This window comes from Delphinapterus leucas, chromosome 8, assembly GCF_059928025.1.
Source record: "Delphinapterus leucas isolate spDelLeu-1000000601 "Yukka" chromosome 8, BTC_Dleu_Yukka2, whole genome shotgun sequence".
Lineage (NCBI taxonomy): Eukaryota > Metazoa > Chordata > Mammalia > Artiodactyla > Monodontidae > Delphinapterus > Delphinapterus leucas.
Window position 1 is genome coordinate 74,510,011 of NC_143136.1, and position 26,933 is coordinate 74,536,943.

General features: G+C 37.4%; 1 long non-coding RNA gene across 1 annotated transcript in view; it reads right to left on the reverse strand.

Annotated features, from left to right (window-relative positions):
* Window positions 1–2,499: 2,499 nt before the first annotated feature.
* The window catches only part of LOC111172769 (uncharacterized), a 57,458-nt gene continuing 33,024 nt past the window's right edge, over window positions 2,500–26,933 (reverse strand). The window contains exons 2-3 of the long non-coding RNA XR_002644020.2: window positions 22,242–22,271; window positions 2,500–5,841 (exon numbers count right to left, since the gene is read on the reverse strand). This is a non-coding gene — a long non-coding RNA (uncharacterized LOC111172769). The remainder of the gene's footprint in view (window positions 5,842–22,241; window positions 22,272–26,933) is intronic.

Genomic DNA, 26,933 nt, shown 5'->3' on the forward strand with positions numbered 1-26,933 from the left:
CTTCTTTCCAGTACCACAGTGCTATTATACTTTCTTTAAACTGCTTCTTTGCAATTTAGGCTTATCTGTTACTTGCTTACTTATTCATGTTACAAATGAATTGAACGAGGAAGCAATGGATATCATTTCCAGGCAGAGGCTTTAAGATCAGTGCACCGTTTGCCATGTACTTTTCCTTTACATGGGCTTTGTTGAAGCATATATTGAGTTGAAGAGTGTATCTGTCTCGGTCATTGAGCAGAATCACCCCCCCACCACTGTCCCCCATACATTGTGTGTGTGTTATACACACGAAGGTCTGTTAGACATATGGTGTGATTGAGAAATAAACCATTGTTGTGTTAAGCCACTAAAAAATTGAGGTTGTTTTTTTACAGAACATAGACTAACTTTTCTTGGCTAATACACCAACCCTCATTTTTCTTCTCAGTGATCACTCTGGCTGATTCTTATAAGTGGCAGATTTTGGAAGTTTGTTCTTATACATATAGTCAAAAGACAATCAATCCCAACCACAAATCTAAAGAGAGGAAAAAAGTAGTACTTTCTATTAAAAAAAGTGTGAATCATTAATTTTGAGAAGTGATGACTATCCACTTGGACATCCCAGATGACCAGATCTGCATTTTAAAGTATTAAACCTTCTATCAGGATGACCCTAGGCATCCCAGAGGTTAATCATAAGAAGGTCATATTCAGAGGGCCTGATGGCTGTCATTAGGATAAGATACTGCAGGTCATCTAAGGAAGAAAAAATCCTGCAAATTGAAATAACATAAATTTGACCCAAATGGGGAACAGAAACTTCATACCCAGAAAAAAAGACCCTACAGCAAAGGTAATTTAGGGTTGAATGCTAATTTCTACTCACTTTTGATGTGGCCAATGCTTTTTTTTTTAAATAAATACAGTACATCAAATAGATATTTCATCATGAAATTGAAATAAATTCTTAAACATTTGTAATTCAGCAGTATGACTTGAGAGAAAAATCAGTAAGCATTTTTTGGCAATCAGAAGGAAAAGAAGCCTAACACTCAATAGGAGACAGAATAGCATGTTGGTTACTAGCATGGGCTCTGGTGGCAGACTGCCTACTTTCAAATTAGGCACTTCCACTTGCTGACTTTGTGACCCTGGATACATTACTTAACTTCTCTGTGACTCAGTTTCCTCATCTCTAAAATGGAGATACCATATATTCACTTGACAGTGTTGTACAGGTTCAATAACATAATGCATCTAAAGTGCTTAGACGGATGACCAGTATGTAGTCTTATTTCAGGTCCACAAAAATTAGTTATCACTATTATTACTTTGAATCTAGTTCTTCCACTCCTTTAAGAATATATATTTTTAAATTTTATGAAAATTTTTTACTGATTTTTCCAAATCTTCAACTTGGCCAATTTCATATTTTACACCCGCATGCCTATGTACCCTTATTCATAAATTCCTAAGATACTATTAACTCATGTATATCATCTATTCCAACCACCTCATTATAGCAATAAGAAAAGTGGGGCCCCTCAATATAATTTGTTTTACAAATTATTAATGTATTTGAATGTATTTGAATATCTCTATCATACATGTAATTGCTTAACAAATATGTATTTGTTTTACAATACTTGGATCAATCATAGGTACCAATATTCTATTAACACAAAGAAGATGACTTTAACCTAGAGGAGTTAGAGGTCCAGGAGTCTTTATTTGGTTGATTTTTTATTCTAATAACTTATTTTGCGTGAGCATGTATCTTTGGCATATCCTTGGGTAGGTTTTACTGTGGGTTCACTTGCGTTTTTTTCATATTGTTTCTAGATTTCTACGTCTAGACTAAATGTATGATTCAGTACAGTCGTCTCTCAAAATCCACAGAGAATTCTTTCTATGAGCCCCCGTGTGTACCAAAATCCGCAGATGCTTAAGTCCTATAGTTGGCCCTCTGTATCTGTGGTTCTGCATCGACAGATTCAACCAACCATGGATCGCTTAGTAGTGCATCTATTTATTAAAAATAATCTGCATGTAAGTGGACCTGTGCAGTTCAAACCCGTGTTGTTCAAGGGTGAACTGTAGTTCATAAAGTACTTTTTGAACCAGCAATTTGCCTGTAGCGAAGAGCTCAGAAATTCTTTTTAAAGCACGCTACAATGAAAAGACACTACGCAGCCCATATACTTTCAAAGGGTAGGTTAAAGACAGAGCCGAACTCATATTCTTATGCTGCACCTCTCCCAAGACTAGATTTCGATTAACTACAAAGAAAGAAGAATCAAATTAGCTAAGTCATCTGTTATGCATAAATTAGTGGGAAGGTCAACTCTCCTCTAACCTAAACCATACAAATTCTATTGTGCCTGTTACTGTTTTTAGCATCTCCAAATATTAGATACAATATTCAGATTCCAAATAAGATAGTAAGATCCAAATAACAGTTTAACTCAATAAACATTTATAAAAGTCAACTGCGTACAAAGCACTGCACTGAGTGCTGGGGAGACAAAGGTGAACAGCACATGTATCTGCCTTTGAGGAATTTATCATCCAGGGTTTGAAGTTTGACAGCTGTACATCAAAAATACAATTTTTTGTACATCAAAAAATAATTTGATGTAATGATGTGGTAAGTGCTAAGAGCTCTGGGATACCAAGGACGATGCATCGTCCAATCTGAGCTTTGACGATGCCTTCTAGAGAAGATGAGGCCCAAACTCTATCTTGAGGATTGTTGCAAGCCAGTTAGGTGCAGAAGCGGGAAGAGCATGCCAGAACAATTCCCAACTGTGTGAGCCACGTCACTGGGTGGCGGTGGAGGGGTGAAAAAGAGCATGATGCAAAGAACTGTGGACAATAAACTGCATCCTGTAGATAACGCGAGGTGTTGTAAGCAGGCCAAAAAATATAATATTTTTCGAAGGTTTAGACATGTTTAGAAGGTTGGGTAGATATGCTCACCTGCCCTTTAGGGCACATGTGAATCTGTAGCTCTCGGGTTCCTTGCTGTGGGGCTGCGGTGTTGTGCCATGTAATTACTTCTGGTCCATAGGCCATGGATAGGAAAGACATATATCACTTCTGGGCCAAAAAGTGGAAAAGCCTCTGTGTGACCTGCCACTGTTTAGTCGTCTGCCATGGTGTTTGTGGAAGCACATATACGGATGGAGCTCTCATAAGAGGAAAAATGAGTGGAAAGCTGAATTGTCACAAGAAGGGCTTACGCAGAAGACTTTTGGAGAATGAGAAATAAACTTTTGTAGTGTGAAGCCACTGAGGTTTTGGGGTCATTCATTACTACAGCATAATCCATTCTATGCTGAATAAAAGTATTAGAAAGGGTTTATTATTGTTTGTGTACGAAGGGTGAGGAAGGGAGAGGTGATGAGTATGGCTCTCACGTTTCTGGTTTCTTGATTGTTTGGATGGTTTAAGAACTACTGAATGAGAGGAAATTCAAAGGTAAAAACCAGCCATACTGGTTTGGAAAAATAGAGAAGTGGCAATGTGCCAACACGTAGACTTTGAAGTTCCCAGTGAATGTGTTCAGGCAACATTTAGGTACAGGAGCCAGAAGCTCAGAGGATTCTCAGGGCTAGATACAGAGATCTGGATGTTCTCATGAATGGTAGTTAAAATTATGAGAATAAATAAGATCAAAGAAGTTTCGAAGTAATTATCTAATTAATTTAGGCTAAGCAAATCATCCAAACCTCCAATACCAATTTCATCATTCGATTTACCAATTTGGCAAAACATACTTTTAATAAAAAAACAGCTTTCACTGAAAGTTACCATCTTTATAATTAGCAGTGTATTATTTTTCCTTAGCTTAAAATGAAGACTACACAGCATTGTAAATCAACTATACTTCGGTAAAAAAAAAAAAATTTTTTTTTAAAAAGAGTTAAAAATGAAGACTAAAACAAAATTTAATGGGTCTTTTTGTACCAGTACAGTACAGGTATGGTTTTTGTTTTCTATCTTTTCTTAGATTCAGGGTATTTTCTTTGCATATACAATTGCTATTTCATATTACTTTGTGTCTCTGATATTCTTCCATTTTTCTGTATGTCTGGAATCCTGACTTTATTATTATGTCCAACGTCACATATTCAGTAAAAAAAATGTTCACGTGTGGGTAAAGATTTTGGAAGCAGTATCCTTTTTACAGATTATTATCGCAAAAGTGAACCTAAAAGATTAATCATGATGGTGGATGTTTCTATTAAACATGGCAATATTGCTAGTTATTTCAAAAGAAATACTACAATTTTCTTTATTGTTTTAACTTTTTTATTGTCCTCTCCTCCTCTTCCACTAAAATATGAGCTCAGAGAGAAAAGGGAGCTTGCCTGTCTCACTCAGGGTTACATCCCCTGCACTGCACCTGGTATGTAGCAGGTATTCATTCAGCATCTGTTGAGCTTGTTGAATGAATGATTGTGTACACTTTGAAGGACAATGTACAATACCATAACAAAGTAATCATTTTGTCTCCTATGTTGTATAAGAATACGATCACTATTTGTTATAAAATAGACATTTTAAAGGGTAGTTAATCTTTCCTTTTCTCATTCCTGCCTTTCACTCACATGCACGTCCAATCCTTTCGCAAACTCTATATATTGTGCCTTCAAAACATATCCAAAATCTGACCATTTCCTCAAGCTGTACCAGCCTGGTCCCAGCCCCCCACCTCTCTCCCCTAGATTACTACAGCAGCTTCCTTACCGGTCTCCCTGCCTGACCACCGCCCCTTTCCTTCCACCCCACATGAATTTTGATATAAAGGCCAGAGTGATAGTCTAAAAGCATAAATCAGATCCTGTCACTCTTCTGCTCAGAGGCTTCCCATCTCACTCCAAATAAAAGTCAGCGTCCTTACAAAGGCTCACCAGGCCCTACACCAGCTGGCCAGCTGCCACCTTTTTGACCTTATCTCCCACTGCTGTCCTCTTTGTTCCCTTCTCTCCAGCCATACTAACCTTCTGGCTTTTCATTAAAGACACCATGCCTGTCCCCACCTCAGGACATGTGCACTTGCTGTTTCCTCTATTTGGAATGCTCTGCTTCCAGGTATCCACGCGACTGGCTCCCTCCTCTTTTTCAGGTCTTTGCTCCAAGGTCATTTTTCAGTGAGGCATTGCCCAACTGTCCCATGTAAGACGTCAGCGCTCCCCTCTGCAACCCCCAGTTCCTATCCCTCTGACGCTGTTCCTAGCATTTATCACCATCCAACTTATGATGAATTTACCTGTATATTTACTGTCTTTCTCCCTGAAGTAGAACATAAGCTCCATGAAGACAGGTTATTTTCCTGTTTTGTACAATGGTGTATAGTGTTGATACAGAATAGGCAATAAAATAAATATTCATTGAGTGAATAAACTGTTATGCTAAACACCTAAACCTTAAGGTAAATTCTGAGTCGATGAGAACTAAGCTAAGCAGTATTTCGGAAGTCCCACGAAGACAGGAATGGGAGAGAATGGGAGTCAACAGGACATCTCAGTTCACAAAAACCTTCAGCCTCCCTCTTCCTTGACAAATCTCACTTTTAAAGAGAACATTCCTGACACCACAGCTGGCTTTGAACCCTAACAACTTGACCGGGGCCCAGGAAACATACCTGAAGTTTGAAAATTATTAGTGGTAAATAGTGTTTTCTCTTCCTATGTAAACTAAGACTGTAGTGGTATGACAAATCCAATAATATGATTACCTTTCCCTTTTGTTATTAGCTTTTTCTTTCTTTCTTTCTTTCTTTTTTCTAGTGGTGGCTTCAGCACAGAATTCAGTGTACAGGCTGCTTTTATCAGGATTGTTTGAGTATCACTGAGGTGAGAAGAAACAAAAAGATGAATGTTTTACTAAAATTATAATAAACAGTCTTATTCAGAAAGTTATTGTTAGGTTCTAATAAAACCTATTTCTTGACTCTTTGAAATTTAATTTATAGTTTTAACTTCATAGAACCCACAAAATTTGAATACTATAGGCTTTGAAATGTTTTATTTTCATTCTATTTTTGTCCTTATAATGTTTACAGGTAATTATACACACTTTCTGTAAAACATTATGAGGACACCCTCCCAATTTTCAATACTAAGTGATACTAACTGCATTTTGGTAGCCAAGACCAACAAATGAAATGAGTTCAGCAAAGTTTATGTAAGCCCAATTGGCAATAACAAATGATGAAAATAATTTTTCATACAAACTCAGCCCCACTGGAAGGTAACAATACAAAGTAGAAGTTTATGCATAAATTTAAAATAAATAAATGTACACACAAAACTGTTACTTACTATCAGTTTAATCATAAACTCAGACTAGAAGCATTTGCAGCTAAAAGCATTCACCAAATGTCTATCAGAGACGGTGTGATCTATTGCATAGAATAGAGAATGATAGAGAACAGGAATGTATTTATCCCAATCAATTAGGTAATACAGCCAATTTTACATGCCATGATGGAGATTTGTATGTTACTCACTTTTTATGCACAGAGGGAAGTGGCCTTGGTTGTTCATGCCACCCTGAATTAGAAAATGTTTGAGGTCAAAGTTCCAAACTTCGGCTGTTAAGAAATTGCTAATAGAACCCTGTAGGGCCCGCCTTGCTGAGGGACAGTTCAGCGGTGGTGCCTCTGCTCTTCATTCATCACTCAGTAACGAAAAATACTTTAACAAATACGAAAGTCAGACAATATTTGCAAGTAATTAAACTAGGACCAGGACCAGGACTCTTTGATACAGAACTTCCATTTCATAGGAGCATGTGACAACTCACCCCCAGCATCATTGGGCTTTTCCTCTTGCATAAAACAAAGATTGAGGAAAAGGAATACTGTATTGCACATCCCCTTTTCATGGTATTTTCCTAATTTTATTCCTTTGAAATGAAATAATGCATTTCATAAGTAATAATATTCACAGCTGTTTTTAAAATTATCCCCACACATTTCTCAACCCTTACAACATCCCTATGAGATTAGCTATTGTTTTCCCTGCTTTAACTGAGGATTTTCTTCTCAGAAAAGTTAAGAAACTGTCATACCTGTGGTAGACAACTAAAGAGGAGGTCCACCTGACACTATCGCCCTGGTTTCTCTCCACCGCTTTTCCACTCCACAGTGCCTAGAAATCTCATTCCCAAGCCCTGCCAAGCACAAAGGTGACCTCCCACCCCAGTGACCCACCTCACCTCTTCCCAAGGACCTGTGGCATCCTGGCTTATCAAAGGAATGGCTTCACTTCCCTGCATTGAAAGGGCCTGTTTGAAGAAATCTCCTCCACTCCTGACTGGAAGAGCCTCGGGAAAAGCCTAATCTTCAGTGATCTTTAGGAAAATCCCAGCCTTCAAACCAAAAGGCCCGGAACCAGAAGTCAACTTGCCAAGTACACCTCCTGGCACTCTCCTGACCCACAGCCATCAATTTCACAAGCAGCCCCACTCTCTTTTAATATCCTCCCTGGGCACCACCTGACTCTCACGCTCCTGGTGCAGAGAGACTGGGACTGTCCAGGCCATAGGGAAGCGGGCAGAGGGATTAAAAAGTACCCTGCTCAGAGCTTGAAAGTTTGTAAAGAAAGTACTCAACACGGACTTCCCGTAGTATCAAAAGGAAAATTTATGCATCGCCTTTGAGTTCAACTTCTCCATTAAAGCTTTTTCCCTATAATCTAGGGAGTTCTTATCTTGGTGACTTATGATGTTATGGAGGGGCTCATGCATGGAAAATGTCAATAGAAATAGTAACTCTGGAAGGGAAGGGCCTCCTAATTAGTCCCCATTTAGATTTTATGATGGCTTTGAGATCTGCTCACCCTGACAGTGCGCACTGTGGTTACATATTGTTCTAGCCTGAGGGAACCATAGGAAAATCCAGATTTATTGTACCTATCATACCAGCATATTTCATTTGCCATTATGAGCAGCCATCTCGCAATGATGCAGGAGTATTTATTACAGATTAAATTGTAGGACCTGGATGGTTTAGTGAGGTTCTTGAGGTATCATTTATGTCATTAACTGGCTCATTATCAGATCTGCAAATCTCCATTCTTTTCTGAGCCTTCTGTTTGAGCACGGAGGCTTCCCAGCTCGGGTAGCTTCCCGGGCCGTGTTTTGCGGTGTCGTGGGCATGAAGTTTAAACACAGACAAAGCAACTCAAGAAAATCGCTTGCATCACCCTCCGTGCTGTCGTTTTATCGGATTTCCTGGGAAAACGGTGGCAAATGCCTCTTTAGTGCTATTTGCTGGGGGTCAGGCGGGAAGGTTATTATCTACCGGGCTGTTCAACCCTGCCCAGGTTGCTGGTGTGTTTGGAGGAGCGCAGGGATGGGGGAGGGACCTTTGAGCTGCAGGATTCAGGGCATTTATATTTTCAGAGGTGGTTAACGCTAATTAGGTTAGGAGTGCCTGGCTGTCTTCAAAAGACGCAGCGTCCAATTTTTCTTCTCTGATAAATAACCCCACGTTTGAAAACCAGGAAAGGAGAAGAGAGTGTGTGAAATTTAATTGTGGTTATTTAGGAAGTTTGCTGCTCTTCTATGCTGAGTATCTGCGGCGGGAGGGATGAGTTTTCAAGTCTTGGTGCCTCTGGGTCTGCGTTTTAATTCTACCTCGGAAACTAAGCGAAGAGGATTCACTGATGGTCTATTACGATTTTTTTTTTTTTAAGATATCAGAATATTCTTGCCTCACACAGAATTGTCAGGAAGGAATACTCAGACCACAGTGTTCACCTCTTACCTCTCTTCCCTGGTTTAGCTCTTCTATTTGCATTTATTGTTTGACTCAAAGTAGGGGTTCTTTGTTGTTGATATTTGCCCTATTTACTCTCCTATATTGCTTTTTCATAAAACCCAAGGAATGGCATTTAAGTTGCTGTGTTCTTTGGTATTAAAATACTCTCCCTACAGAGGCACAGAAGTACCTATAGAAATGCTGAACTCAAATTCATAGATTATCTGGGAGAGAAATGCCTTGTGATTTAATTGTTGAGCATAATTAATTCACTACATAGACAATAGTTGCTGGTAAAAGCGCATTTTCACAAAGGAAAATTACAGGTAGAAGCTATTATGAAATCTTTAAAAGGGATTTGATATTATATTATAGAACTGAAGTTGAGACAACAGAAATGGTGGACCATTAATATTTGCACAGATTAATCCTTATAAAATATTGCTTCCTTTTTTTATTTATAGAGCCACAAAAAATCATTTCGCTATTGACTAATAATTCAGGAGAAGCCATGCAAACTGTTTTACATCTGCAGTGATCTCTGTAGATCTAAGAAGAAACAAATTTGAAATGCCCTGGTCAAATGGAAATAAATATTAGTGAATGTATAGCAAGCATTTCTTGCCACACACTCAATTTACCCTCGTTTAGCACATGAGCGGTACCCAGAGTCTCCTGAACAGATGCGGAGCTGCTACTTCTTTTAATCAGTTATATGAGAAGGGGCTGCAGAAAGCTTCTCATTTTTACTTGTTGCTTGCGAGTTAAAGTTAATGAAGCAGTGTAGAAAGGTCAGAAGGAATCATTTTTACTTTTTGCCACTGAGCAGGATAATTTAGAGGCTCCATAACGATGCCATTGCCTCTGTGTTGTAGCAAGAACGAACTGCCCAGCTCTGAAGAGATCCTGTCGATTTTACGAAGCACCATTTGATAACAAGGGTTATATAACTTCTAATTTGCCTTTCTTTATATTCAGTTTCTCTCACACATATTGTATTGAGACATAAATAAATGTTACGACAAATAATGTGCGGCAATGATTTCCCACCTATCCACAACATGCAATGCAAAATTAGCTTGATTCCAAGGAGCTTGGGGTTTTTTCTTTCTTTTTTTTTTTTGTTACATCTAATTTTTTCTAAAGTTTAAATAATTTTTAATTATTTTGAATTTGTCTCTCATAGGCATTATAAAGTTATATAACTTTTTGTAGAGAAATGTATTTAGGCCTCAGTTCCTTATTCCTACCTCTCCCACCTAAATCTTTAAATTAAGAACTGTCACTCTTAAGCAGAATTTAGAGGAATATGTAAAATTTCTGTTAACTGTTTATTTTCGATCTGGTACCCTTAGCAATGCTTTTGTTATTTATTTTCAACCCTTTCATAAGAGTTGAATATTGCAACTAGAATAAAGAGTGGATCAGAGAATTATCTTTAAAATAACATAAACACTTAGATTTAAGAATCATTTTTCACTAAACACTTAATGACAACGTCTTATATCAAAGCTAATTCTAAAGACTCCATAATTTTAAACAAGTGCAGTATTTAAGGGAAACATCCATAAGCACAACTGCTTGTAATATTGTTTATATAGTCCATTGATAAGTGTGTTAAGCAGATTATAATTATATACATGTATGTATATATATGTGTGACACCGTACCTGAGTAGATAGCCAATTAAGCAGAACTTAGCACTAAATGAGTCATCTCTCATACTCCCTGTATACTATAGGCAGCCTTGAATAAATAACTCTATGCTGCTATAAATAGGCTCCTTGAAATAAGAGATTCTGATTTGAAACTTCTTTGTAATGCTCCCCTAGCCAACCTTATTGCTTGGTCTTTTGCATTATAGTCTTAATATTGAGCTTGCTCATTAATCTCCATCCTTTTTTAGGTTAGGCTAGGCTCTTCTTGTAGCTGTAATACTCACTGGGTTGCCGTAGGAACAAGAGATCCGAGTAAATATGCTTACGGAGAAGAAATGACTACTAATTAAATGTGAATAGCATTTATAAATTGCCTAGTTCTCACAAAATGCAGAACATAATATGCTTTGATGTACTTCATTAGTAAAAGGCACCTGTATTTTTAAAATACATACTAGTAGAGAAAACCAAATTTTAATGCAAAAATGATCTTTACGTGGTTTCGTTTCTTCTGCCGACTATAAATCCTGTAATTTAATGCGGATATCCTTTTACTGCATTTACATGGCAGAGGAAGACATTTGTCTGGCCTGTGAAAGTGCTGGAAACCTTTACTATTCCCTCACCAAAGTGTAATTCCTTTTTTATTGTTGGAAGTATAGCTTTTCTGTTATATTTTTGACAAAAAGAAACTGGGTTATAACATCCCCTCCGAATCTAGGTAGGTAACATTTTTCACATCACACAGAGGGCTGTAGTCTTTCCTGCATATTGCCTAGAAAATTGGGACTTTAGTACGAAACTCACAAAGCAATCTAGCAGTCATGCTTAGCTTTAGTTGTGCTTTGTTTAATGCTGAAAAGCACCTCTCACCCTTTCCAAGATGCTAAGTCCCCAACTTAATTATCATTCTGTGTGTCACAGCAGATGACCTAATCAGGTTTCCCTTTATGATTCTGCAATTCAGGAGTACAGTCCTCTTCCCCAACGTTTTGTCTTTTCATTTGGGGAGCTGAGAGTTTGGGGCTGACTTATTTCCAAACAACTGATAAATAACTGGTCTGCACAGTGGCATAAGATGATGATTGCAAGCCCTATCTACGATTCCGAGACAGGCGAGCCATTAGGTTAAATGGGCCGTGGGCACAGTTACGTTAACTTCCAACTTAACTGAGGGAACTACTGCAGTTTGATTATTGTTTTCTGAAGATGTCTCTTCTCAGAAAGACTACCCAAATCACCGGCCGGCCAAATATCAAAGAAAAATAAACTTCAGAGTTTTTTTTGAAAAAAATGTCTTGAGTGATCTACTTTATATTTCCCTTTGTTTTAATAATACATATATATACATACACACACACACACATTTTTAACAAAAGAAAATGCTCAGGCTCACCTGCCCTCTTTAAGCTGAGCAAGAGCTGCTGTGTCACAATGACTAGCCTGGGGGACAGTTAAAGAGTTTTCTTTTCATTTGACTGCAGGAAATCAATCCTGTGGCTCGCGTTATCTAAGAGCAGCTGACTCAAGGAAAAGTAGTCATCTGGCCGCTTGCTCTGTGGGTGCAATTAGGAACACTTTTTCTTTTTACTGATTTTCAGCAAAGTATTTGTTGCCAAGCTATGTGCCAGGCCGAGGATGGTAACAGACATGTGTTGTTTATTTTCTGGACTGGTCTTATTTCTTGAGGTGGCTAAACTCTTAACTTTTCATGTCTGTTCTAGAGAAACAAAAGTAACTGGATAATGCTTAACATTTAATAGACACTGTATCTATGCTATTTCTAGTGAATACTATTTTTGTATAGTGTTTTGCATGGATTTAATTTAAAGCATCATGAATTTAATAATGTTTGTTAAATAGATTATAGGCACTTTGTAGGTCTTCAATTAATATTCAATAAATGTTGAATTTAATTAAATAGCACATTTTAAAATTAACAATCTTTGAGTAAAATTTGAATCTCCACTTTCTGAATCAAATTTTCCCTTGTAAGTGCCACAGGAAAAGCACTTCTAAATTATAATTACATTATTAGGTTTTAATGAATTATCAAGATTCTCTAAAAGGTGATTCTGCTCAATCCGTAAACTATAGTTTTGTTGTTGCTAGTTTGGGATTTGTTTGTTTGTTTTTTAACTTAAAAGACAGGGCACTGCGTAAGTGTACCAGTTGGGTTCTCAACAGTAACGGTAAACCATCTATTTAGGGAATATCACTCTGTTCTGGGTCTGATGTTCAAAATCTTTGCAATTCTATGTGATTGTGCTTAAATGATAATAGATAGTTTTCACTGAGCATTTGCTATATACCAGGAACCGTGCAAAACACTTCATATGCATTATCCTTTGGTTCCTCATAAACCCCATGAGAGAGTACAATTATTGCCTCATTTTTAGATGAAGAAAATGAAGGTCAGAGAGATTGAGTAATTTGCTCAAGATATAAGAGGTAGAGCTAAGATTCAAACCTTAGACAGCCAAATTCCAGAATCTCAGTGCTTAACCCTTTTATCGCACTTCTCATTTATTTTCATCTTAACTTCTTTTTCTTTTGTAATGTTTTACTGCAGTAACCCATTCTTTGCAATATCATATATGCTTTATGTCCACTTTAAACTTCTATCTTTAGCTATTCTCTCTGTATAGCATGCATAATTCTCTTCTTCTTTAACTGGATGAATATAGACCTTGGAAAACTGTGTCACCCTTGCAAACCCTTACAAAGTATCATGTGATTATCTAGTCCAGTTCTACTTTACTACCATTTTCCATTTGCATGTTTTGAGCATCCTGGATGCCTTTTGATTTTAGTGTCAGTTTGCCATTCTCCTAGAATTCACATCTTCTTTTAAAGATTATAAAGATATAGTCTTGACAGTATTTCAGGAGATAAAAATATTCATGTCAAGGTTGTGGTCGTCCCCAAATATTGATTTTTATATTAAAAATAAAATAAAACATTGACTCTTAAACCTATATGGGGATTAAATCATTGATTTTGATTAAGAACAAACACCAACACTTCCATAATTTTATTGCATCTGAGGTTTCACGTCTCACTTAGAAAATCAAGTTAATCTCTTAGAAATGCCTTATGCGGGGTCCCTTCACATTTACAGAAGTCGAAGCCTATGATACTTTGGGAGTTGTAGTGACTCTTACCTCTAAGCACCACAAAGTACCACAAGTAGACTGTGCTGTTGCTCACCTTCATTGCCTGATTATCCCAGCCTCTGTTCAGAAGAATAACATTTCAAGATTGGATTGTAGCCAACTCAACTGTAACCAACTCAAGACACTAAACTGGGGAATTCATTTTAGAGAAGATTTATGTTCCAAAGTAGTTTCGAGATTTTGTTTTTACTGAGTTTGGTAACCTGTAATTTTTAAATTTCTTACGTAAAAAATAAATAAAATATTTGAGTTTCTCTTCTCAGTAAAAGAAATGCTTGTGGACAGAGGACCCACTGAAGGGACAAAGACTAGGTCATCACCCAAGCTCCACCTCATTCTATCCATGTGACATTAAATAGGTCACACCCTCTGTGACTGTCAGTTTCCTACGCGTTCAAAGGTAGATTTTAAACCTATTCTGATTACTATACAATGTTCTTATGAGGATCGTGTGACATAATATGTGAAAGTTTTTAGAGGCTTGTGAAGCAATATACTATTAAATATATTATCTTATTGACTGAGTTTTTATGTTCCTCACACTAGCTAGACTCTGCCAGTCCTTTCTGCAGTTCTCAAAGCATGTCCCTTTTAATGAAGGATAAGTTTATCAAGGTTGCAGTGTTATAACTTTTCGGGGCACAACCATGCCGTTGAGTTCTGCACAGCTTCAATTTTTCACCTTTCAGTCTATACTGGTTCAAAAACCCACTTATAAACATTTAAAGACAAATTAGTAAATTACGATCTATAACAGACTGTAGCAACTTAGCATTATATTATCTGTTTATTTGATAATTACAAGTAATATACAAATAGTAATTAATAGGAAACATTTATTGAAGTAAACTATGTTCTAGGCATCATGTTATATAATGAATACACATTGTTTAATCCTCACAATAACCTTATGACTATTATAATTTCCTTTTTTACAGATCTCAGATTTGAACTCAAATCTGACTTCAAAGCCTCTGTTTTTAATCATAATTCATACTGCGTAAATCTCAGGGACTGAGACAATTTCTTTTCTTTTTTTACAAACCAGAAATAATACATGTATTTCTTGCCCTTAGCAGCAAAAATTTTTGGAGGCTATCTGCTTGCCTAAATTATACTCAAACTCTTGAAATTCTATGCCCTTTGAGACATTTTCCAAAATATAGCATCTTTAAAAAGTCTAATTATATTCTCACCTTCATTTTGTCTCCAAACCACAGTAAACACTTTATTAAATTTGAGTAAGAGTAATGAGTAATTTTTCACTGGTTCCAAAACCCAAAAATATATGAAAAAATATTTTTAAGTATATTCAAATTTTATGTTCTAATCTCTAAAGAAACTTACAGAAATGTTCTGAAATACATTTAATGCTGTCAGTATCATTAAAATATATCTCTGATCATGTAAGATGACAGTTTTAGAGGGAAAAAATCACCCAACGTTTTAAGTTTTAGTAAGTTGGTTCAAACAAAACTTATTGGCTTTTATTTCAATGCTTTCATTGTATACATTGGGACAGTGAGGCCCAATGGGCAGACCAAATATCCCAGTTATTGTCCAAATCCTATTTCCCTGGTATGTGACCTCATTATGCCTCTTGCTACTGGTATCTTATATTACTTGTAAAGACCATAGATAGGCAACTGACAATTCAAAAATGAGATTATATGTTATACTCAATCCAAATCAATAGTATTTCCCAAACTATCTGGAAATTGCTTACTAAAATGGTGCTTATATTATTCAATTGTTTTTTCGTTTTGCCTGACTAGTAAGGCAGCTAGATGTTCAACAAATTCAATAATGCACTAATCTTAGAAATAATTTCTCCTATAACATTTACCTCAACAAAATAGCTTCCCAATATGTGAGACTTTTGAATAAACATTTAATGTAACAGTAAAATGTGAAAACAATCATGTTTCCTTGCAAAAATCTAATCAAATGTGTGTGTGTCTACACTGATTTGTACCAAGCAAGTAATCTGAATTATGATCCTTGACGTTTAAAAAATCTTTTCTTAAATGTAGTGTTTCCAGTTATATTTGAGTACCTTGAAATTTAATTCATTGTACATATTTATGTCTTAAGTTCTTACTGCGCAAAGCTGAATAAAGCATTTTCACAACCTTCAGTGAGTTCACAGTAAAATAAGATGCAACCAGTGATAATACTGTGAACGTGATAAGTAATGCTGTGAATGGTGGCACAGAAGGAGAAAAGAGGCTCCAGCCTGATAGGATGAGAAACATGAGTGTAAGTAGGAGTGAAAGAGAGAGAGCAATGTTCCAGGTGAAAAATGTAAGTGAGTAAAGGGAGGGGGGGGACTTATGAAAGTGTGTGGTAGGTCTGAGAAGAAGAAAGGTGTGCAGAGTTCACAAAGGCAAGAACATGAGGTATGGGGGAGACTGAAAGAAGTTGAAGCTTGAAATATTCGTGGCAGAGTTGGCAGAACTCCTTTACCAAAGAGTTTAGACTTTACCTTATAAGCAATGAGTCATCACAAAATATTCTAATCAGAGGAAAATCTGATTGTCTCTTTGTTCCAGAAAGATAATAGTACTCACAATACAGAGAACAGACTAAAACAATGGATTAAAACATAAGTAAAGAGTAATTATATAATTAAATGTATTTTTAAAACCCAAAATCTTTTCCAAATAGGTCAGGGTGCTTCCCTTTTTTCTGAGCCACCAAAGATTTCAGAACCTCTCTCTCTCTCTCAGCTGAAATCTTGCCTCCAGAATGGTTTTACTTTTTCTCTTATGATATCTTTATGCACCCACCACCAGACAAAATTTCACCTGTTTATTTTCCTCTGACTCCCTTAGGGGAGCTTGGTGGTTGCTTTCCCAACATGCATTTCTCCTTTTAGCATCACCAAGAAACTTTATTTCCTAGAGACACAGATGTAGAGAACAAACGTATGGACACCAAGGCGGGAAGGGGGGTGGTGGTGGGATGAAATGGGAGATTGGGATTGACATATATACACTAATACATATAAAATAGATAATTAATGAGAACCTGCTGTATAGCACAGGGAACTCTACTTCACTTCGCTGTATAGTAGAAACTAACACAACACTGTAAAACCACTATACCCCAACAACAACAACAACAAAGAAACTTTATTTCCAGTAAGGTATTTATGTGTTTCTAAGTTCACTCCATCCACAGATCCAGTGTGGAGACCCAACCAGGACTTTGTTAATCAGGGTATTCCATTCTCCTGAACAAGTCATCACTGGTTTAGCAGTTACCATGGGCCCTAAGTTTGTTCAGTCCGGCTGCATTTCAGAATTTTGCTGGAAATACTGGGACAAAAGCATTTATTTTTCTTTGCTGAAATAAATCAAGAAAGCACCTAGATCTGAAGGACAGTGGCAGCCAATCTGGATGATATGGAGGGAGCTAGCTGAGGATGGTGCCCAGTGGAGAGGAGGAGATGGATGGAGAGGAAGAAATCAAGTCCCAATCAAATGGCTTAAGCCACCGCTCTGAGATTTACCTAAAGCCAGACTACCTCTGGGCTTTTAAGTCATTTGAGACAATAAAATGTTCTTTATTGTTTAATTACATGGAGTTAAGTTGCATGTGTTTACAACTAAAAATAGTATAACTGTTACATGTCAGCGCTCCTTGGATTGCACTACCACGTTCCATTTCCTTCTGGGTATTTTTTTGAACCTCAAATTCAATGTATCGCCAGAATAAAATACTTTATATATTTAATAACACTCATACTATGGTATTTTAATCATTTTCATATTCCCCTATGATTAACAATGATCTTGAGATTGTACAAAAATAAACATATAATTTAAATTTGATATTGGCTTTGCTTAATTTCAGCCAAATAAAATAAAATTATACTTCTGAGCGAGGAAAAAGACAATTTTGACTATAAGAACATGGATAGTCGTATAAAACTATGTTTTTAAAATTTCCTTTATGGGTTTTAGTCTAAGCCAAGGTACAGTTATTTGATTTCTAGGCAATTGGTTTTTAATGATCTTTAAGCACCTGTGTAGATTTCTGATAACTTCAGCAAGTCTTTTTCAAAATGATGCTTCAAGAGACTTGAAGCAGGCAAGCAAACTTTGTGGCAAACTCAGAGCAGCACAACTGAGGGAATCAAGGATATGTAACTAAATGATATTATAAGTTTAAATAAAATTTCAACATATATGTAGAAGTGCTAAGAAGGCATTTTTCCTTTTTTTTTTAAACCAAATGGGAAATAAGAATCCTAAGTTTCATTAGACAGATTTTTCATTAACTAGTCACATCATAGCTATCTGTAGTAAAGAGAATCCTCAACAGTTGTCAAGGAGAGCTGCTGCCCATTTATCATTGCCATAGGTGTGACCCATTATTGTTGAAATTCAAGGCACCTTGTGGTTTTTATCTCTAAAAGCTTGCTACTCAAAAACTGGTCTCTATTGGGCCTTTAATATACATATGACATATGGATCTTATTAAAATGAGATTCTGCTTCACCTTGGGTAAGGCCTGAAGATTCTGTATTTCTAACAAGTTCCCACACGATGCTGATCCTACTGACCCCACCAACACCACATTTTAAGAAGCAAATATATGCCAATCCTTACAAAATCCAGGAAAACCTCTCTAACTTTTACATTATTTTCAAAATCCTGTCTTTATGAACACAGTCGTGGAGTCATGGAATTTTAGGCTGAGAGGTATCTGAAAATTTCACAATAACTGCTTCATTTTATATATGTGAGAAAATTAAGGTCTTTGGGGAGGGGGCTCTGACCACTTTTCCTTATCCCTTTACTAGCAGGCTCTTCAGGGAGGAAGAATTATTAATCTGATTATTCAGAGCTCAGGACGTTAACTGGACCACTTGTTCCTTGTGCGCTAATGTGCCTTAAAGGCCAGCATCCTTACAGCGCCCTCACTCTTCTTCCTGCCACGAACTCTCACTCTCCCACTTCCTCCATTTGTGCAGTCAAGTGGGCAAGTTAGACGAGTCTGTTCCCCAGACCCGCACACTCTCTCCCTCTGCTCCCAGGGCAGTCCTCTGCTTTGCATGTGAGACAGAAGAGAAAAAGTGAAAACTCTTTTGCAGCTCCAGTCTAGGAATCAGCCCTATATTCCAGTTCGTCCCAGGGACAGGAGAGCACTGTGAATGTCACGCTGCAGTCTGGTTTAGACAGATAATTTTCCTTGACTTATGAGACTACATTTAATAAGAACTGATTATAAACCCTCTGAGAGCATATATTCTCTGTGCCAGCAAAGTGTCTAGAACATAGTAGATCCCTATAAAAATATTTACCAAGGGAATAATTTTATGAAATTTGTATTGTGTTATATGTAATGTACTTGATACATAAAAACACTAATTTTGCACTGTTGATCAAAATGAGTTTTTGAAACTACTCTGAAAAATAACACTGCTTTCACCTAAAATTCTTACCAATTATTTTTGCTTCTAGTCACTAAACTTTGCTTCAGGTAAATTATTTTGTGCTTAAGTAAAGCAATATGAAAATAGAATATAAGACCTCACAAACATTTCTATCCACCCGCTGAATTTGTTTTCCCATGAAGATAGCCTTGAGATCCAGCAGAGTGGGCTCTGTCCCCAGAGAACCCTGGATGTGTTTTCCACCACACACCTCCCCTACAGCATGGCTCAAAAGGCAGATCTTAAGGTATAGCTCATTCTTCTGATTGAAATACTCCACACCATAGCGTGCTTCTATGGTACCTCCCACATATGTGACAATTCCTCTTTGGGCCTTTTCATTCCCTCAGATAGTATCATCTCAAACTGCTTACAGAAAACTGTGAACCTTCAGATTGTCTTTATATCATGGCCCTGTGTGGAGGGCTCTCTTTTTGTCTTTACTGTGCAGGTGAAAACTTTCCCCAGGTTCACAGCAGTCACCCTGATCTTTATGTCCTGGATGGAAAGGGAATTTTGCTTAACACGGTTGGAATTGCCTTTGATCTGATACGACATCAGATAAAACTGATCCTTCTGCTATAGTCCATGATTCCAAATGCATCCGTAAGTGCTCAGTCCAACGGTTAATTTTCAGTCCTTGCTTGGTGTATCTACAGTATGTGACATGCTTCTTTACTCATTTACCCTGAAAACACGTGCCTTGCTAACCTCCCTCAACACCTCATTCTCTTGGTTTTATTCTTATCTCACTAGTCGTTACTTCTCAATTTCTTCTGCTCATTTTTTCTCATCTCCCATGCAGCTTCTGTGCATTGGAAGCCCCCGTAGATCAGTCCCTGGACCTACCTGGTTTTGATCCATTCTCATTTCAAGGCTGAACCCATCTACTCTCTTAGTTTTAATTGCAGTTATGGGCTCACCACTTCCAAATCTATGTCTCTAGTCCACATTTCTCTTTCCTGAATTCCAATTTCACACATCTAAGCACCTCCTTAACATCTCAAAACATCTTAAACTTAAATATGTTCAAACCCTTTTGAACTTCGCCAGTTTGGCTTCTCCTACAATCTCTCCCCGTGTAGGCAAATAGTTTACTCAGGATCCAAACCTTAAAGTCAGCTTTGGCACCTTTCTTTCTCTTATACACCACATGCAGTTGGACAGTACGTGATGCCCGTTCTACCTTTGAAGTAGATCAACATCCAAACACTTTTTATTCCTTTTACCACTACCATCAAGCCACCAGCGCCTCTAGCTTCGATTTTGTAAATAGCCTTCTAATAGCCATGACCCTGCTTTTGCTCTTGTCTCCTTGTCACTTCTCTACTCACAACCTCCAACGGCACTTCTGTGTCAACTCAAAAATCCAAAAAAAGAAAAAGAAAAAGCCACAAACAAACGAAACAACAAAAAATGCACCTTACTAAAAAAAAAAAAAATGCACCTTACAATGGTCTACAAGGCCTTATACAATTGCCTCTGACTGCTCAAGCCACGTTTCTATTATACTTTCCTCCTTTCTCACTTTCCTGCAGGCATGCTGGCTTCCTCCTTTTCCTTGAACTGGTAAGTACACTGGCACCTCAGCTAGAATACTCCACCTCCCCGTAAGGCCTGCTCTCCACCTTCCTTTTGTATTTGCTCCTAAGTCACCTTCTTAATGAGGTTTTCTGTTTAATTCCTATTTAAAATTGCATTGCCCCCTTCTAGAGCACTCCCCAACCTACTTTCCTGCCTTATTTTTCTCCATGGCACTAATCACCATCATACTTGCTACATATTTATTTGTTTGTCTGTCTCCTCCCACTAGAATGTAAACTCCATGACAGTAGGGCTGTCTGTTTTCTTTACTGCTGTGTCTACCCTGTATTAAACACTCAATAAATATTTTTAATGAATGAATAAATGAATAAAATCATACATAGTATTAAATAAAATGCATCATAATAAAAATGTGGTTTTTTTTTTTCAATTTAAAAGGATCCTATCTCAACCTGCCCCTTCCACTTACCAAAGCTTAAGCTCAGCACCACAGTCAACAAACAGGTTCTTACCTGTCTCTGTGTCATTTTCCAAAATTCAGAGTTTAGGCAAATGGCTTGAGTCTGCTGACGAGTGGTCATTTCTCCATCTTAAATTTCATACACTTTCAATTTCTGAATAATGATTGATGCCCCTAACAATAAGTACATTATCTGTGTTTCTACATTATGTTTTCAAATGTCTTAGACTAAGAGAATAAAGCACAATTGTGGGGTTTCTTACCACTGTGTTTGGCCCAAGGGTTTACTGTTTCATCTTGATTTTCTCATTAAGGTAAAATAAAAATATAAAACATATATATATATACACACATACATTTATACAATATTTATATAAAGTAAAAATATTTCCATCTAAAAGTCTCATCAAATGCATCAAATGCCTTATTAGGTCTGTGCCAGTCCTAGATAGGAACCTAAATTGTATCAACTACCAGAAGTACTGAGGGATAGGTATATGTTGCTGCTGACCTGACAGTTTTGAAAAGGATTGCATCTTCTTTACTAGAAGATGTTGTGGATCACTGAAAATAGACAAGGGCTGATTTGACCTTCAGTTAAATATTCATACATAAATTTATGTAAAAAGTGGCTATAGGCTTACCCCAATCTCATGACTTAAGGGTACAATTAACAGGCATGTACAATTAAAAGAATGAAAACAAAACAAAAAGCAGACAAAAAAAAAGAAAGCAGTGGTAATGAGCTGAGTGCACCCTATGATACTAACAGTACTCTGACCCACTTCTTATTGGGTCATAGATCTAATATTTACATTTCCATTATTTACTTAAGGGTTTATGTAATTCACCGGTTAATAACTTAGAAACATGTCTTCAAAATTGTTCTCTCTGACTGTAGATCATGAAAGGAAAAAATGGCATTTGAAGGGCCAATTGATAGATCAAATTAAAATATTTATTAAAGTTATATAAATTCCATAGCAAATAATTAGAATAAGAAATTTTTTCCTTGTGATGAAGGGAAAACATACTTTCCTAACTCTCTTCTAAGGTCATTACTGAAACATGGTATCAGTATGTTTAATTACAGTATCATGAATACTTAAATTTCTCTCATGCTCGAGAAAGCCATAAGATTACAGCTATCACGCTGATCTTGCTACACGACCTTTCAACTGGAAAACTCAAACCATCTTACCTTAGAATGATCTGTTACTTTCCACTCTATCTGAAAAAAAGAAAAATCAGAGAAATACCTTAGATCCAAGAATTTGTGGTTTACACAAAAACTGTCACAAGGATATTTGAAGCCTGTGGGTAATATATTCATGATCCAGTAGTCAAAGCTATGGTCTGGTATGGACTCAATGTACTCTTCCTGTTTTGCATTTTTCTAGATTACAGTTCTTTAAGTTTTTTAAAAATGTAGGTTCAATCTATAAGGAGAAAATGTAGACAAACGTGTAGTAAGTAACAGGTAAAGTAATTCCAGTGAAATTCAATTTCCTTCAGTTCAGAAGATTGCATAAACTCAGTTCTGCAGGATTGTGTAGAATAAAACTTTGTAGGTTTGTGTACCTACATTCTAATTCACAACTCCTTTGCCTAACAGAAATGCATATTGCCAAATCATGTGCCCTTTAAACATGAGAAAATGGGACTAAAAGTTTACATTGAGCATATTTGTATACACCATCTTATTATTTGTCTGTACCGCCATACTTTTAAGACCTTATTATACACTGTCTTTTGAATTTATTTCATCGTATGCTCCACCATAGCAACTAACTTAAAGCATGTGGTGGGTACAATGAAGAGGAACCTAAATGTCCCTTGTGAGCACTTCCTCCTACCTGTCATATCATCTAGCACACTCCTTAGCTTGCTTCTTTTCTTGCTATACAGTCCTTCTGTGGGTAAGGGTGACAATAAGGTAACTTAACACTGGAAAGTAACGGCTAGGGCACCAACCAATCAGAACAGGTAGAGCCACTGCAGTGTAGCAGGGTCCTGGAGACCTTATGCTGGATAGATGTGAACTTTCTGATTGCCATTATGCAGTGTGGTCCCCAGGGTCTCTACAAAGAAGTCAGGATAGCTAGGGCAGAGAGCATAGTGGCAAGCTTGAGACAGCTGTATTTACTCCCAATGCAGAAAGTAATTCAATACTTTAATAATCATCATGATAGATCAGTGTGGTCTGTCAGCTGACCAGTATCTTTTCCATTTCTATGATTTCAACTAACACATTCTTCAGGTGACCAGCAAATCCATCAGTCTAAGTCTTTAACTCATTTCCTATTGCAGACCTGTATTTTCAATGACCTAATTAGAATAAAAATGATACATTGTCGGGCTTCCCTGGTGGCACAGTGGTTGAGAGTCCGCCTGCCGATGCAGGGGACACGGGTTCGTGCCCCAGTCCGGGAAGATCCCACATGCCGTGGAGTGGCTGGGCCTGTGAGCCATGGCCGCTGAGCCTGCGCATCCGGAGCCTGTGCTCCGCAACAGGAGAGGCCACAGCAGTGAGAGGCCCACGTATTGCAAAAAAATATATAAATAAATAAAAATGATACATTGTCAATCCTTCACACTCAATAAATCTGAAGTTCAGTGGACTCTTTTTCTCTATAAACAATCTTTCAATTGTCTTCTCTTGGTCTGTAAGGTCCTTGCCACCCATTCTGGCTCCTAGCCTAGAAATTTGAGACCATGTCTGACTTCACACTCTCCAACATCCTGATTGCCAACCTCTTATCAATTCTGCTTCAGAAATAGCTCTGTCATTCATCCTCTTCATTTCTACCACCACTACTGTTCAGGCCCCCATACCTCTTGCTTCCATCATTGAAAGAGCCCCCTAAAGACTCCCTTCCTACTGCCAGACTCCCACTTCTTATTCATTGTTAAATGCAGATACAACTAGGATTCCTTCCTTGCCCAAGAAATTGGAAGATTCTGCATTGATCCAAAACTTGCTTCAAATTTCTTCACTTCAATTTTTTTTTTTTTTTTTTTTTGCGGTACGCGGGCCTCTCACTGTTGTGGCCTCTCCCATTGCGGAGCACAGGCTCCAGACGCGCAGGCTCAGTGGCCATGGCTCACGGGCCTAGCCGCTCTGCAGCATGTGGGGTCTTCCCGGATCGGGGCACGGAACCCGCATCCCCTGCATTGGCAGGCGGACTCTCAACCACTGCACCACCAGGGAAGCCCTCTTCACTTCAAATTTATCAATTGACCTTTTCAGCCTCATTTTGTACCCATATCCACACACCCATACATCCTTATCATCCTTTCCATCAATTTCTACTCCCTGTACTAAATTACTATTTTTCCACCTTTATACCTTTGCTCTTGCAATTTCTTCTTCCTGGAAAGCCCCCTTCTCTCCCTTCCCTGTCAAAATCCTAGCTTATTCCTTAAGGCTCATCTCCCCCAAGAATTCTTTCCCATTCCTTCCAGACAAAAACCAATCACCTTCTAGTAAGTATCCCTACTGAGGTCTTTTTAGTCTGTATTTGGTAGTCATCATATTACACATTAATTTTCTATTATTATGGTTCATAGGCTAAAAGCTTCCTGATATTTGAACTATATCTAATGTCCAATAATGTCTAACACAGTACCTTAAATCAAGTGTGGGCTTAAATATGTGTGGAGTTATTTGCAGCCCCTTCATCAAGACATGATGATTCACTGTTTAGTATTTCCAAGTTGGGGCCCTACATAGCCTCTCATCTGAGTCCTATTTCTACAGTGAGTCAGTACATCAGCTACTAGTTAGACACAAATTTCCCAATCAGCTGAGAAGGAATACAAGTCAAGCACTTCCAAATAACTCAGAGCAACACATATATTACATAAAAGTGCTTTGTTCTATGGATAAAATATTTATCCCAAAGAAAATCTGCAGTCTATGTGATTATATAAAACACTTAGTATAAAACCAAGAAGTATTACTTCTGCCATTCTATCTTGTCTGTAACTATCCCATTTATAATTCTTTTGGCTTACATTCACCTCATATGTGAAATGAAATTCTGCATAGTTGAGATCTGGCTTCATAATATGGAAGGTTTATCAATGAAATTGAGTTGTTTCTATAAAGTATGCGAGCAATTCAAGAAGCACGTTGAATTCAATTCAGTACATACTTACTGAGCAGATACACTAGTACTGGGGGATAAAAAAAGATGAAGGGTGCGTCATGCCTCCCATAAAGGGTCAAATGATTTCTTGGACAAGACCAACTGAAGGCTAGGACACGTGAGAAACCCATTTCTGAAAAATTCTCCAAGATCCTTCATTTGAATGGAGGTAGATATGGAAAGCCTTACAGGAAGTAAATTGAGTTTTTCCTATTTGTTGGGGAAATTAGTATAATATTGAAAACTTTCCCAAGTGTTTACTATGTGCCAGATTTTTTTCTTGGTGCTGAGGGCAAAGCTTAACAGAGTCACTGACCATAGGGACTTTATGTCTAATCACTTTCAAATTTTATTTCATAAAAAATTAACAATTATGTATTTGCTTCAGTAAATAGTATAGTAAAAATAACTCACAGAGGGCCACCTGTAAACTCAAGGTCTGATCTTAGAGTCTAACAGAGACACATCAATGTCCAGTGTGTACGTCCTATGATGTATCCTGTTCAAAAAAAACCAGAATCCAAAATTCTATATATTTTACACAAAGGTAATTTTACATAATGCCTCCTCACTTCTTATTTATTTAATATAAGTAGGACTTACAGCTGAGTGCCCCAAATTATTTTTACTATCAACATGCAATATTCACATTAAAATTTTCCCCACTACACATATATTATTTTAAACATTTTTGGCTACTGCTATCAACAGTTATGAAAATAACAAACTGTCATAAAACCATATATCATTATCACATTTGGCTTATTTAAGGATCAATGGTCCTTGGTTAACAATTTCCTGCAGAATTTCCAATCCAGATGACTCATGCATATTTGAAGCAAATGGTAAATATCTCACTATAAAATAAAGAGTTATATAAAATTACATTTTTTAATTAAGTTCCTTGCTGTATGTTTTATCCAGATGTGTACACAGTGTAACTTGTATAGAATGCTAAGTAAAAAGTAACAGTTAATTTGGGGAGTTATTGCTGTAAAAGTATGTTACCTTTTATGTATATCACAGCATTACTTATTATCAGCTTCACACATAGCACTTTGCCTTTGATTTACGCAAACAACTGTAAATGTTTTATATATTTGTGAGGAAGTGAATGATATTAGACCATCAATCCATGGGGACTGCAAATCAGGGGGAAAAAAAAAAAGGCTATTACATTTCAGAAGCTGTTAAATCAGTTGTGCCCCCTGGCTGATTTTGTCAGCTATATTTGCTGTGGGTAAACCGTTGATGCCCGGAATTCTGGCGCGGCCCTGAGAGTGCTGAAGAGTAAATAGCAGCAGAGTTGTAAGCTACACCACACATCTCACACTTAGCGCGTAAGCCCAGCTTACACTTTCCTCTGAATAAGTCCAGCAGCTTTAAAAAAGAGCAAGAGAGAGAAATAAAGCAAAAGGGAGAGGAAAAAGGAGGAAAACCTGGGCCCAGGCCTTCTGTCACTGCCTCTAGCTTTAGCCCCTCAGCAGCCTGCCAACAGGACACTGTTCCTGCCAGTTGTAAATTTTAATTGGCCATCTGGGGAAAGCACAAACCACTGACTAGAGATTAATCAGCAAATTAACCCAGGCATAATACACATTTCCCAATGGACCGGGAGCAGCTCTAGGCTGGGGCAGAGCAGCCTGGGATGCAGGAGAACCTGTGTAGAATGCTGTTATTGCTTACTGCCATGCAGGAGAACATCATCTCCGAGTCCTGAAATCCCTTCTGTGTGACCTTGT